The sequence below is a fragment of the Neofelis nebulosa genome, chromosome 2 (genome assembly GCF_028018385.1).
Source record: "Neofelis nebulosa isolate mNeoNeb1 chromosome 2, mNeoNeb1.pri, whole genome shotgun sequence".
Classification (NCBI taxonomy): Eukaryota; Metazoa; Chordata; class Mammalia; order Carnivora; family Felidae; genus Neofelis; species Neofelis nebulosa.
Genome location: NC_080783.1, coordinates 190072993 through 190091620, shown reverse-complemented (window position 1 = coordinate 190091620; position 18628 = coordinate 190072993).

The window sequence follows — 18628 nt, the reverse complement described above, 5'->3', positions numbered from 1 at the left end:
TGTTGGCTCCAAGGGCCTGCAAGAAATCCTCAGGGAAAGCCTCGTATATCAAGAGGGCATCTCAGCCGGGTTCCTGTAGCCCCAAGCCCAGATGGGACCATGCTTCCAAGAAGCTGGAGCACCCTTTGGCACAGCAGCTCCTTGCCACATTTGCGTGGGCTAATCCTGGGGTTCCCTGTAGAGGGAAGCGTGGGGATGGGTCCCTGGAATAGAGCAGGTGGAGATGAGATGCAAAGAAGGGCAGAGGATGCCCTATTCCTACGCTTAGTTGACTCCTACTCCCATTTTAAAGAGGGGGAGACTGAGGCTTGGTATAAGACACTTGTTCAAGGTCATCCGGTCTGCAGCAGAGCCACGAGTATTAGCTAAGATATCGGGCTTCCCACGGAAGGGGTCAGGACCCCTGGAAGGGCCCCTCACTACCGACACCTCCCTATGAACTATTCTTCCGGACTCTTTTGGTCTCAGATGGGCCCATCATAGAGAAGGAATAATCAATCTGTCCTAAGCTAGTGTGTGCTCTAAAAAAGAGCATCGAGTCAGATAGACCTGATGTATATACTGTGTGATATCGGGCAAGTCACTTAACCTCTCTGGTCCTTCCTTTGCTGTAGCTGAGTACTAGTACCTACCTCACAGGGTTAGTTGGTAGCAGAGGGGCTTTCTGTATGTAAAGGAGAGGGAAATCATATAATAAATTATTAAAAGTATTCCCTGTATTCTCCTAATGGGCCTAGGGAGCCCATTTTATAAAAGAGGGTAGGAAAGACCCGGGATCAGTAGGTACTAAGCAGCAAATCCCGGATGTGAACCCAAGTGTCATTAGCTCCACAGTCTCTGAGAGCAGAGGCCTTCACAAAGGAGAGAGTGTGACCCTGGGGGCTGGCCTGGCCCATGCCCTGACCTCAAGCCTTCTAGAGCCTTCACTTGCTGAATCACAGTTGACCTTGCCTGTGGCAATAACGGGGCTTTGTGAGGCTGAGCACTGAAACTGCACTGGGAGGAGCTCACCTGATGTTGACCCAGGACCCCCACTTGGCTGTGATCAGTAGGTGTCCCCTGCCCGAGGGTGGAGGGCCGGACCAGTGTGCGCCTGATGCAGAGCCTGACATGGGGCAGGCGCTTGATAAATTTGTCGAGCAAGTGAAGAAAACCTGGCAAGTGGCTGAGTCCCCAGCCCCATCTCTGCTGCTTTTTCTGGCCCCTGTAGCCTCTCTCCTCCTGTGCTCAAGCCCTGGCCTCCGCTGAGTAGCTGCTCTAACCCTTGTGTGGAGAGGTAAAGGGCCCTGGGTCCATCTGCCAAGCTGGTCCTTAGGTCTGAAAGCATTCTCTGTTCCTTATGAAGGGCTTTGTCCGTTAACTGAGCATTTACTACATGCCAGGAGCCCTGCATTCTCTCATTTATGCCTCACAACACCTCCAGGGGGGAAATGCTATGAGCATCTTCATTTTATAGAGGAGGAGTCTGAAGATCCGAGGCGAAAAGCTTTGCCCAAGGTCGCATAGGGAGGAGCAACCAGGATTCCAACTCCGATCTGTCCCTGTGGACTATGAAGCCTGTGCGTTTTTTATGACACCATACTGGGTCTCCTGTGCCAGAGTCGTGCCTCAACAATCAGGTCTGACAGGCAGCTACCTCCCCCAACCCCCCCTGTTCCAAGGTCATGTTCTAGCTTTGGTAGCCTCCAGACCCATCTCAGGGCAGGCCGGCTCCCTATAGGTCACCTGGCTTGATTTCTGCTGCGCCAGCGCCCCCTGCTGGTCAGGACCGCTTCTGCGTTGTCCCTGCCCCTAGCACCCAAACCCCACCCCCCAATCTGGCTCTCCAAGCCCTGTCACCTCCCTGCCATGCCTCCTCTGTAGGCCTCCTTCCTTCCACTGCCTGGGCACAGGGCCCAGGGCCCACCGAGGGGGTGAGGGAGGCATAGATGGGAAGTCAGGTGGCCTCTGCGCCCAGGGCCTCTCCTTGGCTGCCTCCACTCACCGAACCCCCCAGGTCTTGGAAAGCGCGAGTTGGAATCAGATATTCCTGGGTCCTTTCTGCACTCTGCCACTAACTCCTCACTGTTCCTTGACTGTAAAAGAGGGGCAGTAGCTCTTCTTCTTGGGGTGTAGAGGGCCCAACACCCAAGGGGTTAGCACAAAATAGGTGTTAGTATACGTTTGGGAACGCACGGAAGGGCTGGGTCAGTGGCCTTGACTGAGGGGGCGGGACCCCTGCTCCTCCCCAGGCTGTCTTCCTCGCCCTCAGTTCCTCTGCAAGGTAACCCTGTGGGGGCTGGCCCTGCCAAGTGCCCATCAGATGCCAACAATCTCCCCCATCTACACGTGGGGTGGCCCTGTTTGTCCCTCTGGGCCAAGCTCAAGCCCAGAGCTCGAGGTGTCCCGGGGGGGGTGGGCAGCCTGAAGTGGGAAGAACTCAGGGAAGGGCAGATCTGGTTCCGATCTTGGTTCTGCCATATCCTCACTGTGGAACTTCGGGTAAACTGTTTTCTGGTCTGAGCCTCGGTTTCCTCTTCTGGATGATGAGAGCAGTGACCCCTGCTGTGTCAAGGGAGCTGCAGACAAGGGGCAGCTCACACGAGGTGTCTCATGCCTGCACCCACCCCACGGTCCAGGTTGGGTCTCACTACCCACCGTGCCTCGGGGGGTCTCTAGCTTCACAGAGCTGCAGTCTCTCAAAAGCATCTCAAGCGGGGAGCCTGGGTGGCTCAGCCGCCTGGGTGTCCGACTCTTGATTTCAGCTCAGGTCATGATCCTGCGGCCGTGGGATGGAGCCCTGCGTGCAGAGCGTGGAGCCTGCTTGGGATGCTCTGTCTCTCTCTCTTTCTCTCTCTCTCTGCCCCTCTCTCCTGCTTGTGTGCTTTCTCACTCTAAAATAAAAATTTTAAAAAAGGCAGCATCTCAAGATCAGCCTATTCCCTTGCCCTCACTGAGCCCCATCTCAGTGGCTGCCCCACTCCGCTCCCTGCACAAACCAGAATGCTGGATGGGGACTTCCTTGACCCCTCCCTCTTCCTCCACCCCCCCTCCCCAGCCTGTCCTTCCAGCCCTCCTGCCCTCCCGCAGCCCCCGCCTCCCCAGCTCTGCCCCTGGAGATTCTGTCCTCACACACCCCTTTCTTGACTCTCTTTCCTTGACTGTCCCTGGCACCCCATGCCACCACCGCCTGGACTGGTGCAGGAGCATCCTGGCAGGTCCCACATCCGCTGGCTCCCTTCCAGCCCTCTGCCACACTGCAGCCAGTGTCATTGACACATACAGTTTCCTTGCTGGAAACCCGGCAGTGGCTTCTCGGTGCTTTTAGGATAAAGATCAGATGTCTGAGCTAGAGACTACATTGTCTGGGCCTCCCTGGCCCCTCCCTGCTGGATCTCAGGCCGCTTTCTGCTCCCTCTGGGCTCCAGCCATCCTGGACCACCTCTGCTGGCCTCTGTGCATGCCATTCCCGCTTCTGGAACACTCTTCCCTGCCCCATCATCACCGCGTTGCTTCCCTCCCGCCATCCAGATCACGGCCCAGGCACAGCATCCCCAGAGAGGCCTGCCCTAGGCCCCAGGGAGGGTTAAATGCTCCTGCCTCAAGCTCCCACCAGCCTGGGACCTCTTCTTTGGGCCCTTGTCTTGGTTTATCACTGAACATAGCTCGGGGTGATCCTGTCGAGGGTTCTCTGCCCCAAGAGGCTACAAGCTCCTCGGGCGCAGGACCACGTCTCTGTCTGCTTGCCACAGTGTCCCCAGTCTTTAGCACAGGATCCAGAGTGAGGTAGTTGCTGGATAAATACGGTAATGGATCCTTTAACCTTCTGTGACCCTCGGTGTATGTCCTGGGTTTTGCACCTTATGATGTTCAGGCTGTCGGTGAGCTCACAGCGCGGTGGAAAGAAACTTAGTCCTAAGAATCAGGAGGCTCACGTTCTAGTCCTGGCTCTGCTGTGTGACACTGGGCAAACCGTTGCCCTCTCTGAGTCTGTTTCCTTACCATAACACCAACGGAGAAGGGACGAGTTACGAGAGGTCGGACCGGTCCCTTCCCACAAGGCTGGTCTAGGTAGGGCAGGACTGAGTTGGAGCAAAGTAGGAAAGACACTCCAGGTGGGAAGAACAGTATGGGCAAAGGCGGAGAGGAGCAGAGCCCGTGAATCGCAGGTGTGGCTGGACAGAGGGTGGGGGACAGGGCCCTGGGGAGACGGGAGAGGAAAGAAAAGAGCGGGAGCAGGAACTGATTCCAACTCCCAACGTCGTCTGGGGCCCCCACTGAGTAGGATCTTTGGTCCCTTCCTTGAGAACACTGGCCCAGCTTGAAGGCGCCTTGATTGCTGGGCCCCTAATTATCCACCCCACCCAGCGCCTCCTGCCTCTGGCATGGTGGGTTAATTTCCTGTTCCCTAGAGCTGTCCTGTTAACAGTCCTGCCTTCCTGTAACCGACAGCCCCTGCATCAGATAGCAGCGAGGACAAGTCCTCTGGGGGAATCCGAGGCTCCTGCCTGCCGCCCTCCAGTGCTGGGGAGATGGCGTCACCACTCAGGAACGCCGTGCCCGGACCCCCTCCCTGTTCCCAGCGGCCCTATCTCGTCTGGGATCTTGTACCTCCCCCTGCCACCCTTGGCCCCACACACTGTCCCCCAGAGCTGGCTCCTCAGGTGGTTTGGGTCTAAAGGGCTGTTGGCCTTGGTGACTTTAGTCCCCTCAGGCCAGGGCTAGGAGCCTGGCTCCTGAGTTGTGGTCGGGGTGGGTGCTGGGATCTCGGCTCGGGGAGGGGCTGAGAGGCGGGGGTGCACGTGCAGGAAGCAGCAGGCTGAGTTTGCAGAGCTAAGGTTGAGATGAGCTGGAACTTGCTGCCAGAAAGAACCAGGATCCCTGAAGCGGGGGAGACTGGGGAGTAGGGAATGAGGGTCTCATCCTGAACACTCAGCCTGCTCAGGGGGGCCCAGCTTCCATGAAAAGGGGAGAGACTAAGGCAGGTGAGACCAGCCAAGTAGAGAGTGCTCTCCCCCTTCTTTACTATACCTTAGCCACATGGGCTACTTTTTGGTTTCTCCAGAATTCCAAATTCATTCCTGCCTCAGGGCCTTTGCTCATGCTGTTCTCTCTACCTGAAATCTTATTCACTCTGCTCTTTGCTTCTTTCAGATTCAGCTGATACATCCCCCCCCCCACCCCAGTCATTGTCCAATGTGATACCCGGTTTTATGCTTTATAGCATGTCACTGTCTGAAATGATTTCCCCCACTTACTTAGCTCTTTCTTATTTGTCCCCCCCCCCCCCCCCCCGCAGATTACAAATTCTATGAGACACACTGTGTGTGTGTCTTGTCTGCAGGATCTTCCCAGGTTCTAGCCCACTGTCTGTCACATAGTCTGGGCTCAGTAAATATTGGGGCTCCATGTGCTGGCCTTCAAAGTCAAGGCAGTTTGACTTTTTTCAGCTATGTAGGGTGTTTCCTGTCTCTATGCCTTTGGATAAGCTATTCCTTCTGCCTCGAATGCCCTTCCCTCGGCTTTTACCTGAGAAAATGCCTTCAATGCCCAGCCCATGTGGACAGGGGAGAAGGCGCACCTGAGCCCTCCTGTGGTGCAGGTGCGTTATGAAGACAAGCCTCTTGCCAAGTCTGTGTGTGGCTCCCCTCTCTCCCCCAGCGTCTGTCAAGGACTTTCTTACCTACTGCGCTAGGCTGACCCATTATTAGACAGTTGCCATGAGAAAGCTCTTTCTTCTTTTGTGAGTGGCCTTCTTTTGTGAGCCTGCCTCCTGACTCTGCCAATTCTGCAGAGTCACAGCCCCCTGAGGGGAGAGTGGGAGACGGGCGTGGGGATCAGAGACATGGCAACTGAGTACCCCGCACTTGCTGCAGGAAGTTGGTAACAGAGGTAGCTGGTCCAGTAGGTAATGGGCTCCCTACCAGAGGAGGGAGGGAGGTACGCTTTCTCGACTTCTCCTACTCAACCGCCAACTTCTCTCTAGGAAGAAGGAAAGCATCCCTCCTCCCTACGAGCCCTGGGTGGTCATAGGGCAGTTGGCCAGTGCTGAGACTGGTGCGCAGGTGACAGGTGCGGGTGCTCATAGGTAACATTGGGAGACTTTCCCTGAGTTGGATCCGGAAGGATGAGAGAACAATGAACCCACAAGAGCCGGGGGAGAGAAAGAGAAAGAGCAGAGAGAGAGAGAGAGAGAGAGAGAGGAGAATGCCACACGTGTTGCACTAAAAAATAGTTCAGTTCATCTGAATACATATAATTGAGGGGATATAATCACTTCAACAATAGTAATGGCAATAGTTCATATTTACTGGATATATACTAGACGCACAATGCTTTCTGTGGCTCATTTCATCCCCCCCAAGAGTCTCAGTTTTACAAGAGGGGGTGGCTGAGGCCCAGAGCGGGGAAAGAACACCCAGGGTCACAGGCCTGTTGGGGCCCCTGTCTGCCCAGCTCCTGCACAGGCCAGACCTTCCTTTGCGGCCATCAGTTGTGAGGCTGGGAGTCTGATGGCAGGCTCTGCTGTCTTTTTCATTGTGCACAAGCTTACACAAGGGCCTCATTTTTGTAGGACGCTTAACAGTGGTATTTGAGAGACCCCAGCGTCTGTCTGGGAAGGAACCTCGTGATCACCTGCCATACCCACCCTGCCCTGAGTGGAGAGGGCGGAGCTGGGGGCAAGAGCCCAGCCTCCTGGCTGCCCACCACGCTGGTTCCATGCCCAGCCTCCTGGCTGCCCACCACGCTCGTTCCATGCCCAGCCCAGGGCTGGCTTCTCACCCACTCTCTCATCAAAGCCTCGCCGCAGCCTTGTAGGAGACAGCGGTACTGTGTTCACAGACACGGAAACCGAGGCTCACACGGAGGTCCTTAGCTAGATGCTGGCCCAGTAAGACAGTGGGATGGAACCGAGGTCTCTTTGGCTCCAAAGCACCAGCCCTTAGATGTGCACAGCCCTCAACAGTTTACAAAGCCCTTCCTAATCCCCTAGCTTATTCATTCTTGCATTCAACAAACAGTGATTCGGCCCATAGTACCTTTCATGCATTTTCCTAGGTATTGGCAAAATGGAGCTGAGCAGGTAGATGAAGTCCTGATATCACAGAGCTTGTGGTCTACAGGAGGAGCAGACGTGATTGGCATCATTCGCAAATAAATGTCTCATAACACATTGAGCTAAGTCCTATCCATGAACGAAAGGATGCTACGGAGTGGAACATCTCAGTGAGGCTGGGAGAATGGATGTTGTCCCCGTTTTCCAGATGATGGAATTGAGACCCACCCAGAGAATTTCAGGGACTTGCTCGAGGTCACACAGCCGGGCCAAGTCAGGAGGGAGAGCTGGGACTCCAGCCTGGGGAGGGTCACTTCTACTTTGGTGCTGGTTCCGTTACCCTGCAAAACCCATGAGAGCACAACCCACCAGAGTCCCCTCGCTTCCTACCTGCACGCACATACACCCGTGCACAGCTATGACTCCGTGTGAGGCACAGGGTCAGTGGGGACTGCTGTGGTGGAGCAGAGAGGCTGGTGGCCATAGCCCTGGAGCAGCTCCCGAGCCCTCCTTTCCTGTGCCAGTGTCTCCCTGCTGCCTGCTGCACAGAGTCTGTGAACCCCTTGATGCCTGTCTGATACACTTATTTTCAGTATGAGTCGACTCGAGCTTATTTCTGTTGTTTGCAAACCAGAACCCTGATGAGTACCGATATTGGTGCCATAATTGGGGTGCGGGCAGAAACCCTGAGGGAATCTTGGGAACCTGGGATTGGTTACTGCCCTAGTTAGGGCTGAAGACAGGGAAATAACAGCTAGTGTGAAGGGGTGGGGCCCGGATGCTCACGGTACCCAGTGTTGAAGCAGCTAATTAAAGTGTCCCTTGGGTTATTGGAAATGAAGTACCCGCTGAAGCCAAGATGTTAGAGGCCTGTCATAGAGGAACATGAAGGGCAGGAGGGATTCAAGGACCGTGGGTTGGAATGTCTGCTTTTAATGGCACTGGATAGCTTAAAGAAAGAAAATAATGAACAGAAATCCCTAGAGCCTTAGCGCAAGCCATGGACTGGAACTCAGGAACTTTCTATGGGGAGAAAGAATTTCCTCTCTTACTGATGCAGGCCTGAAACAACCAGAAACCAGATGCCTGATCTGTTCTGGTGGATTCCTGAATTACAATCTTTGTTGGATTCTCAACCTTTGCAGGGTTCTTACACACAGTTGAAGAAATTAATCTAGACAGGGTGAGAACTGAGAAGCAAAACGTGGATGACAGATTCGGTGCCACAGACTCCCCAACCCTGTAGAGTTGGCCACATTGGCTAAACTGGCCCTGCTGCCCTATTAGATGGGTCTGTCCTGCCTTAGTTACAGGCTCCTTGCCCAAGAGTGTTATCTCGTGAGGGGAAACCAGTATTTCTCGTGGTCCCTCCAGGCTTATGACTAGATTAGATTCCAGCGTGTTCCTGGGGACCAATTATAAAGTCAAACCTTGTAGGAGAAAGTTTATTCACTGACAGAATTACAAGACTTTGCTAATTTATCTTGGCAAAATTCTAGGGAATACATGTGGGGATGAATTCTCAGAAGGAGTATCGTTTTAAATCTGGAGGAATTGCTCGATGTTGATGAACCGGTCTGAGCTCTGGATTCAAGGCTCTGGTTTGAGGGGCTGAAAGACTTTGCTTGATGTAAAAGTTCAGAAGAGAGAAGGGTCCTCCCATCTCAAACTCTGTCCCCTAATAGAGTGCAGAAGAGACTCCTTTTACCAAGACTTTGGAAAAGAGTCACCAAATGAGGGAAGTGTCAACATCTCTGAAGGACCCTTCAATGGCTGCTGGTGGAGGTTGCCATAGTTCAATGGGCCCCTGATATCAATGGAAATGGGAGGATCTTGGTGTGACAGAGGCCATGGGGTAGCACTTAAGGGCCAGAGGTTAGGTAGGTGTGATGACCATTTTAAGCAGCAGAACCTCATGGTAATCATGTTTTTTGGACATGGTTAATGATCATGTGTTTAAGGCTAAAGGAGATGGGGAGCCTACTATGGTCCATATTGATTCATAGAATAAAACCCATGTGTATCTCATGAATAGAAAATGACTTGAGCCATTATAATAAAAATTTTTCAGAATTTAACCCAGTCAATATGCAAAACTGGAGTCTGTTGAAAGGAGTAGGCCCCCCTTGAGGAAATACTGCAATAATAAAAAATTTAATAATTTAATTCCTTAAAGCTTCTTTTGTCCTTGCCTAATGTGATCTATGGCCATATTTCAGGGTACTGGAGTACTGAGAAAGAGCCTAGATCTTCTGGGAATTATTAGACACTAGCCCTCAACTAATGCCGATTCTTAAAGACCCAGATTAGTCCTGATTAGAGCAGGAGGTTTACAGGGATCTGATGATAAATAGAATGTTGATTTGCGTCTGCTCTCTGGCAGATAGAAGGTCTATCTGTGCCCATTTACCCATGTTTTAAGAGTATTGTTAGAATAGATAACCTCACAACTGGCAGATTTACTACACTGGCTCCCTGACCATGGAGCACAGACAGGCCAAGTGAAAGTTATCGTAGGTTCCCAAACAATATCAAAATAGTAAGTCAGCGCAATAATACTTTGGAAGAATCACAAAGATGCAAGCTACTGTCAGCGAAAGATGTAGGCGTAGTGATTCCATTTAACTCTCCGATTTGGACAGTGCGTAAGATGGATGAGTTGTAAAGAATGAAAATGGATTATTATAATTAATCAGGTGGCGATTCCAATTACAGTTCCACCATGTTGCACATATGGTCTCATGATTGGAACAAATGAATGCAAATCTGATACTCAGGGACTATGTTCCCTCTTCTCCCTTTGCTGTCGGAACAAGAGCACTTAGATTCCTCATGGCAGGGACAGCAGTACACCTCCCGTCTTGCCTTAGTGCTATGCCAACTATCCGACTGTATGTCTAATCCACACATTAGTTCATTGGGCCTTGATCATTTCATCATTGCACAGGACACCACACTAGTCTAGTACATTGGTGATAATGATGGTAAAACCGAGAGATCATAAGATGGCAAGCATCTTAAAGTACAATTGTGCTTTGGGGAGTGGGTAGGGGGGCAGAATAGTCTGAGAAATACAGGGAACCCAGCTAAGCTGCTGGGAAAATAGTAATCTGGGAAATTCAGATTACCTACTTCAGAATGAAGATGGGGTTGTCAAACTTTGCATCCCTGATCATTAAGAAAGGGACTCGTCATTTTGGTGAGTTACTTTGAATTTTAGAGATGACATTTACCACATTCATGTATATTACTTCAAGCCATTTCCTGAGTGATCAAAAAAGTGTCTGACTTTAGATGGGGTCAGAGATGGTTAAGGCTTCAAGCTGTGTTCTTCTGATACGTTTGACTCAATGCTCCTTGAAGTATCTGTGGCTGATTACAATCTCATATGGAGTCTTTGGCAAGACCAGATAGGAGAATCACATTTCATAGGAAACCCTTCATTTTTGCAGTGAGGCTGTGCCTTCTCAGGCAAATAACTATCCACCTTTTGAGAACCCAGCCATTAAATTGAGTGTGCCCAACAATGCTCCTTCATCAAGGGGAAATTGCATAAATGGGTCCAGACCCAAGCAAGTCCTGAAAATACAAATACATAGCATAAGCAGGTGGCTACACCTTGCAGCGTGCTCTGTATTTTCCAGCCCACTCTTCTGTTCTCATAGGAATTCCCTATAGCAGCTTACTGAAGAGAAAACATTCTGAACCTTGTTACCAAATGGCTCTTCTTGATTTGCTGGCACCAAGTGGAAGTGGGATGCTGTGATATTACAGCCCATTTAGAGGTAAACCTGAAGGACAGGATAGGGAGATCTTCCCAGGGCAGCATGGGCCCGACACCATAAGCAAACTTCCCTCCTCTGAGAACACTCGCCAGAAGTTCCCAAAGACCCTGGAAGGGAGAACCTTAATAAACAGGTGGACGAGATGCTCTCCTTGTGGACGCCAGTTAGTCTCTCTCCCTGACCACCTCACTGCTTGCTCAGTGGGTTCAGTGAAAAAACAGCCATGGATGTCACCTGGTGGTAGATAGACAACATTGGATTTCTTCCTCCACGGGAAGGAACAGCAATTTTTCCTCATTGGACTCGCCCTTTATTCTGGATCTGGATTTGCTTTCCCTGCCCACCATCACTCTACCAGCAGCAACATCTGCAGACTCACTGAATACTTCATCCACTGTCGTGGTATCTCACGCGACATTGCTGTAGACCAAGGACTTCATTTTATAGAAAGGAGTAAGCCAATAGACTGAAGCTAATTGGATCCATTGGTCATACCAGATACTCTGTTGCCCAGAAGCAGATGGACCCACAGAATCATGGAATGACCTAATGACCTAATGAAAAACTTTGTTCCAGAGCCAAATGGAATTTAAAAAGATTATGATGCCAGGAGGTCATGTTATAGGATGCAATATACACTCTTTTTTCAAAAATGGTTGTTATTTTTGAGAGAGCACAAGCATGGGAGGGGCAAAGAGAGGAGGACAGAGGATCCGAAGCAGGCTCTGTGCTGACAGCAGGGACCCCGATGTGGGACTCAAACTCAAGAACTGGAGATCATGACCTGAGCCAAAGTCGGACGCTCAACTGACTAAGCCACCCAGGCGCGCCAAGGTGCCATATACACTCTTAACCAACTACCTATGCATACTATTGTTTCTCCCAAAGCTAGACTGCATGGCCAGGGGACCAAGGATCCCTGCAAGGATCAGAGCAAGGGTGGCAGCACTCATAATTCCATCTAACAACATTCTCCCCAAACTTGAGGTTGAAAAGTGTTAGCACCCAAAAAAGAAATGCTTCCACTAGAAGATATAAGACCATTTGTATTGAAGTGCTGGTGACCACTGAAGATGCCTTACATCACTGGGCAAACAAGCAGAAAGAGGGGTTACAATTTGATTGGGGTTATTGATTCTGACTATCACAAGGAAATCAACTTTCCAATAGTCAGTGGCAGCAGGGGGTAATGGGGGGGAAACTGTCTTAGGCTAAAAGTTGAAGACCACCATGGCCCTAGATGGCCTTTTAAAGTCTTAGATGCACAGGAATGACTGGGTGACCTTACTGGGTCCTGCCCAAGGAAGGAGGAAATCGACAAACATCAACTATTAGATCATTCGGAGTAGCAGAAGGAAATCTGTAGCATTTGCCTATATTTCCTTTTTGTCCCCTTCATGTCATATATGCGTTATATATTTTTTAATGTAGTGGTTCTTAATCTCTAATGCACCTGCACTCATCTAGGGAATGTTGTTAAAATGCAGGTTCTGAATCAGCAGGTCTGGACTGAGGCCCGAGATTCTGCATTTCTAAGCAGTCTTTCCTGACCTCTTTATACAAAGTAATTCTTCCCAAGTCACTATCTTTGCAATTATTCTGCTGTTTTTCCTTCATGGCAGTGATCGTTATCTGAGATTATTTATTCATTTATTTATGCACCCATTTGCTACCTGTCTCTTACACTTTGTAAATTGCATGAGGAAAGAGACCTTGAATTTCTCATTCATCTCTGTGTTCACAGCACAAAGACAACATGTGGCACACAGTAGGCACTCTGTAAATATTTGTGCAGTGAATAAATGAATCTAACGCGGTCATCCCTTGTACTCCCCACGTGTACCTAGACACACACAGACACACACACACACACAGATACACACACACACACACACAAGGACATACACATGCACAGGCATATACGAGATGTAATTAGACATAGTTGGAAAAACACACATGCAAGCGAGTATAGAGATTCACGTGCACAAACACACGAACACGTGACCCACACGTATACATACACATGAATACACAAGAGCATAACATAAATGCACATGAGCACACATTCCCTCCAGGAAACCCGGGCCGGCCTCGGAGTCCCAGGTGTCACCAGCCGGTCCTGCAGTGCCTCAGGCTAAGTCTCTCTTTTGGCCACCTTCCTATCCCCTCCAGGTGGTCAGAGTCTCCCCAGCCAAGGCAGAGAAAGAGCTCAAAGCTTGGACCCCTTCCCCTTCCTCCCAGAAGGACCCCGCTGATCTCCCTCCCCATCCGAGCTAGTGCATATCAGTCAGTGCCCTGGATACAGAGAATGCGTTCCCTCCCTGCTGCCTGGAAGGCAGTGTCTGTGGCTCCTTCTCCCCAGTGCTGGCCAGGTACAGTGTGGGTGCCCAGTGGGTTGTCAGTCTGCAGATGGGAAGCTTGCTGCCAGAGAGAGGCAGGACCTTGTCTGCCATCGCACAGAAGAGTTCCAAGCCCAGACTCTTAGCTGCTCTGAATGTGGAGGTTCTCTCTATGACTCAGGGCCCCGGTGCCTGCTCCTGCGTGCCCCATCCCAGGGCCCTGTATAGAAAGAGCTGTAGCTGCTGCCCAGGCCCCAGTCTATTTTGTTTGCAATTATCTGGCCAGGAGGCCCGGAAGCTGCTCTGAGCAAGTTTTGGCAGACGAACCTATGTCTCTGCCTAGAGATCACTGCTCCTGATAATCCCCCAGGAAACCTTGCAACCTCACCTCCTCCTTGGAACCCCCTTACCTGCTTTGCTTTGAGTCCCTGAGCGGCCATGACTCAGGCCCGACAGGCCTCTTCCACCTGTGACCGGCGTCCTCTCTGAACCCGCCCAGGTGGGGGTATTGAAGGGGTAGTCAGGGCCTGCTTGGACCTACAGGGGGCAGGGAGCTCACCACCTCCCAAGGGGCCCAGGTCCCCTAACTAGAAAGAGTCCTGCTTTTTTTTTTCTTTTTAATTTATTTATTTTTGGGAGAGTGCGAGTGGGGGATGGGCGGGGGGGTGGGGTGGGACAGAGGATCCGAAGGGGGCTCTGCGCTGACAGCAGAGAGGCTGATGTGGGGTCTGAACTCACAAACTGCGAGATCGTGACCTGAGCCAAAGTTGGACCCTCCACTGACAGAGCCACCCAGGCGCCACACAGAGTCCTGCTGTTAAGGGACTCCCAGCCCTTTGGAATTCTGAGACGGGGCTTGTATCTCCCCTGAATCTTCCCAGTTCCCTGCGAACAGGCCTTTCGCTTCATCCAAAGAAGACATGCTTTCAAGTTCCCATTATCTATCTACTCAATGATTCATCCAACCAAGAGTTACTGGGTTCCCAGTATGGGCTCAGCCCCGCACTGAGCCCTGGGCCTCAGAGGTGAACATAGCAACACAGCATGCTGCCTGGTGGGGCATATGTTCTCCTGGCAGAGACAGACGGAAGAGAATTTGAAAAATACAAATAAAAACAGTGTTGCAATCATTCTGATAATATTCCAAGAAAGAAACAATGTCCTGATGTACAGGAAATAATGAGGTGAACCCCACCCAACAGTCGTTATGTGGCTCGGAGGCATCTTTGATAAAGGGGTCGTTTCGGCTGTGGCCTGAAGGGGGAAAGACAGCTGCTCTGAGAAGAACCCACTGTCTCTTGGCCTCAAGCCCCTGTTCTCCTCTCTTGCAGCACCGAAAAGACAAAATTCCAGTCCTGCTCCTACACTTAGCAGGGGTGTGAATTTGTACGTGTTTTGAACATCTTGGAGCCTCCTTGTCCTCGTGTATTTATTTATTTGTAATTATTTTTATTAAAAATTTTAAAATATTTTTATTTGGAGAGAGAGAGAGAGAGAGAGAGAGACAGAGAGAGTGAGAGCACGCACATGTGCACATGAGCGTGAGCAGGGGGCAGGGCAGAGAGAGGAGACAGAGGATCCAAGGCAGGCTCCATGCTGACAACAGAGAGCCCGATGTGGGGCTGAAACTCACGAACCATGAGAACATGACCTGAGCCAAAGTCAGACACTTAACCAACTGGGCTACCCAGGCGCCCCTCTCATTTATTTATGTGCATAATTATGCCCACTTGAAGGGCTGTTAGAAGGAACCACTGAGATAGTTAAATTCCATGCTGTGACCAGAATCACCTACCTCCCTACTTTGGAGAGATTGCTCACAAGTCTCTTAATTTTCTGGTTAATTGCTCAAATTCCTGCCTGTGTAACTTAGTGGGAGTCCAATATCTTCTGATTGAAGCCATTGCTTCCCCTTGTCCAAATGAACCCACTCATTTTCCCTGTCCAAAGAGGGGACTCCTGCTTTCTTGGCCAGGAAGAAACTAGTTCTCGTCAAGCCATTGCTGCTACCACGTGGGGGCGCTGTTGAAGACATGTTCTGCCAGCCTCATGGACCCTTGTGCTTGTGATGGAGCCTGGGATTCTGTGATCACTACAGATTGGCTCCAAGGTTATAGCTTTCTTAGACTCGCATCCACAAACTTGGCCATTGGCCCCAAAGCAAACCATCATGCCAGGCCAAGAAGGGTTTCTAGCCTCAGCCTCATGGGAAACCAGAACCTGCCCTCCTACCAATATCCTGGACTCTGGGGTGGGTGACCAGGTCATCATTTCAGACCCTCCCCTTACTCGTGGAGAGTGGGACGGGCCCTTGGAGTCTCTCCTGGGCAATGGGTTATACCAGTCTTTAAGACATAACGCTGAACGTGCAGGGTTCTTGGTCCCCATGCAGATTTGCCCACCGGCATCTCTGAGACCAGGCCTGCAAAGGATCTGGAGCGGGAGATCCTTTTTTGAGGCCCCAGTGAGTCCTGTCACACCCTTCCCCAGGGCCACAGGGACCTCCTGGCTCTGTGTTTGGAGAGCATCCTCTACCCTGGCCAGTGACACTTCCCTGTTTTTACTTCCACAGAGGACCGGCTGATGGTTTCTTGCACCACCTGCCTAACTTACATCCCCCTTCCTAGGTGCTCCCGCACGGATACAGCCTCCCACCGCATCCTCGCGAACCAGCCAGTGCAGAAGGAGCCGCTATAAGCTTTGAAGGGATGGCATGTGGTTTGGACCAAGAAGAAGGTGGCTGCTTAAGGAAGGACAGGTGTTGTTGTTGTTATTCGGAGTCCGGTTTGGGTTCCCCGTCAGCACGGAACACACATCTTAGGCCCCTCACTTAAAGACTGCTTGGGACCTGCCTTCTTGACTCAGCGTGGCCCTCTCCACAGCACGAGAAAAGAGCAGCCTTTAACGCCTCCCTGGACGGTGATTAGGAGGCCCTGCCCCCTGCCCCCTGCCCGGTGCTCACCCGGGCCATTCCAGATGGACCAGCTGGGGGTTCTGTAGCATCAGGGAGAGGGAAGGGCGGCAGGGAAGGTACATCTGGGGTGAGTAGAAGCAGGTCTTCCATCTGGCAGGCAGGTGGGCAGGCAGAGCCCCCAGGCCGAGCTAAGGACAGGCCAGATTGCTGAGCCCAACTGAAGGAGGGGCAGCCCGCCGTGCCTTGCCTACCTGGCGTTAAGGTCCTCATCCTTGCAAGGGCCCGGGCTCTGTGCACAGCACACCTAGCCACAGCCCCTGCCTCTTGGAGGGATGGCAGGTGAAGGCTGTGATCCCCCTCGCAGCCATGGCATTATCCACGGGCACTGCCGCCCCTGGCTGGAGGGAGCCCACTCCTGAACAAATGGGCTCCTGATAACAAGCCTGATGTTGGCATGGAGACCCCCTACACATGCCCCTTCAAGAGCCGCAAGTCTGAGCTCGTTAAATCAAGGGGGGGTGACCTTCTCTGAATCTAGGGGTTAAGTGAGCAAACTCCTCTTGGTTGTCTGCAAGACATCGCGAGCAGGGGGAGAGAGAAAGCATCCATTTCCTGTATGTCCTAGCCAAGTCAGGCCACCACTACGGGCTGCGGCGCCCTCTCCTCCCAAACGACCTTGGAGCTTCCTTCCAGATCTGTCACCCGATGACATCTGATGGTATAGTAATGATAAACAACAACCAAGCTTTCGAGCACTTGTCTAATTAAACCCTCCTGAGCTAGTACTAATATTATCCTCACTTTATGGACAAAGAAACTGGACTTAGAAAGGGTAAGTAAATTGCCCAAGGTCGCCCATGAGTTAAGGGCAAAGCCTGCGTTCAAACCCGAGACTCTCTGAGTACAGAATTCAACACGCTTAAAACCCTTCTACTATACCATCCGGGTCTGCCTTCTGGACAGCGTTGAGATTATCTAGCCAACGCTAGTTTATTGCCGGTCTTTTGCTGATGACAGTTGACCCATCCCTTGTTCTGGTTTTGTGCTCTGTGGCTTTAAGAAAACTTCTTTTCTCTTTGTGCTGTAGTTTCTGAAGAAACTGGCCAAGCTGGCTCAGAACCGCCAGCCAAAAGAACTCTGTGTAAGTCAAGCAGGCTCTTGCCTAAGAAAGCAGATGTGTGTGTGGAGGGGAGGGACCCGGGAGTAATTAGGGCGATATCTCGTAGGGGGAAACATGCCTTCTTCTTGGGGGAAGATGGCGGGCCCATCTGTCAACAATGCCTCCTTGACTCTCTTCTCCGGGCTGGGCACCGTGGGGGGTAGAGGGATGTCAGGAGCTCAGGGCTCCCTCCCAGGTCTGAATGCTCTGACATGAAGACACCCCATCCCTTCCTCCCTCTGTTCCCCTCCCCCATACCCTGGAGCTCAAATTGTGTTAGGAGAGATAAGATTTATATGCACCAAAGTGAAGGAATGAGATGATTTGTGCCAAGTGTGTGGTCTATCTACTCATTAATAAGCATTTATTGAGTCTTCTCGGGACCAGGACTGGGCTAGGCAAGGGGGATACAGAGATGAAAGGGACCCAGCCTCCCTTCTTAGCACAGGACCAGTGGGAAGGATGGGTTTGTTGACCAGTCAGGGCCACAATCGAGGCAAGAAGCCCAGAAGCCTCATGGTGGCACATAGTAGGTGTCAAGCTAATTACTTGGGCTAAAACACTTCTTATGGATTTCCTTGTTAAATCCCTCCAAAGCTGGATGAGTTGGGACCTATGACTGGTCCCGTTTCACGTGTGAGGGAACTGAGGCTTAGCATAGGTTTGCAACTTGTCCAAGGTCCCGAAACTTGTCAGAGACGGAGGCGGGAGATGAATCCAGGAATCATGGCTTTAAAGGCCAGGTCCCCTTGTGCCGGACTCCAGGCTGTTGGGTGCGTGCGTGGTGGGGAGCTGAGAGTGTAGGCTGGGCTGGATCGGGAAGAGCCCTAGTGCCTTGTGGTATCATCCTGGAGGGAGCGAGGGACTCCTGCCGATCCAGAGGGTGGTGGGCTGTGTGATCAGGGAACAGAAGCGTTGCTGGGGGTGGTAGGCTTGAGCTGGCTATTGTGGGAATTGGGAGAAGTAGTGGGAACAAGGGGAGGAGGCAGGGGCACCCCAGCATGGATGGGGAAGGTATGCGTGGAGGGTTGAGGACAGGGGGCATTGGAAAGGCAAGTCCTTGAATTCCAGACTTGAGTTTGTTCCTGGGGCAGTGAGTGCTGGCTGTGTAGACAGGGGATGTCCCGGGAAGGTGGAGCTCTGGGTTGCTATGTGCCAGGCACAGTGTGGCTGTAGGCTGAGCAAGACAGACATGGCCCCTGGTCTTCACAGAATTTTCAGTCCAGGAGTCGAGACAGACATGAATCAAGCAACCACAGGCACCCATGGGTGAGTGCAAACAAGCTGGGGGCCGATGAACCCTAGGGGCCCTGTGCGGAAATGTGGGCTGGTGGGAAATGTGAGAAGCGGCCCTTGGCCTGATCTCTTGGGGATGGGTCAGGGGGAGAAGGAAAC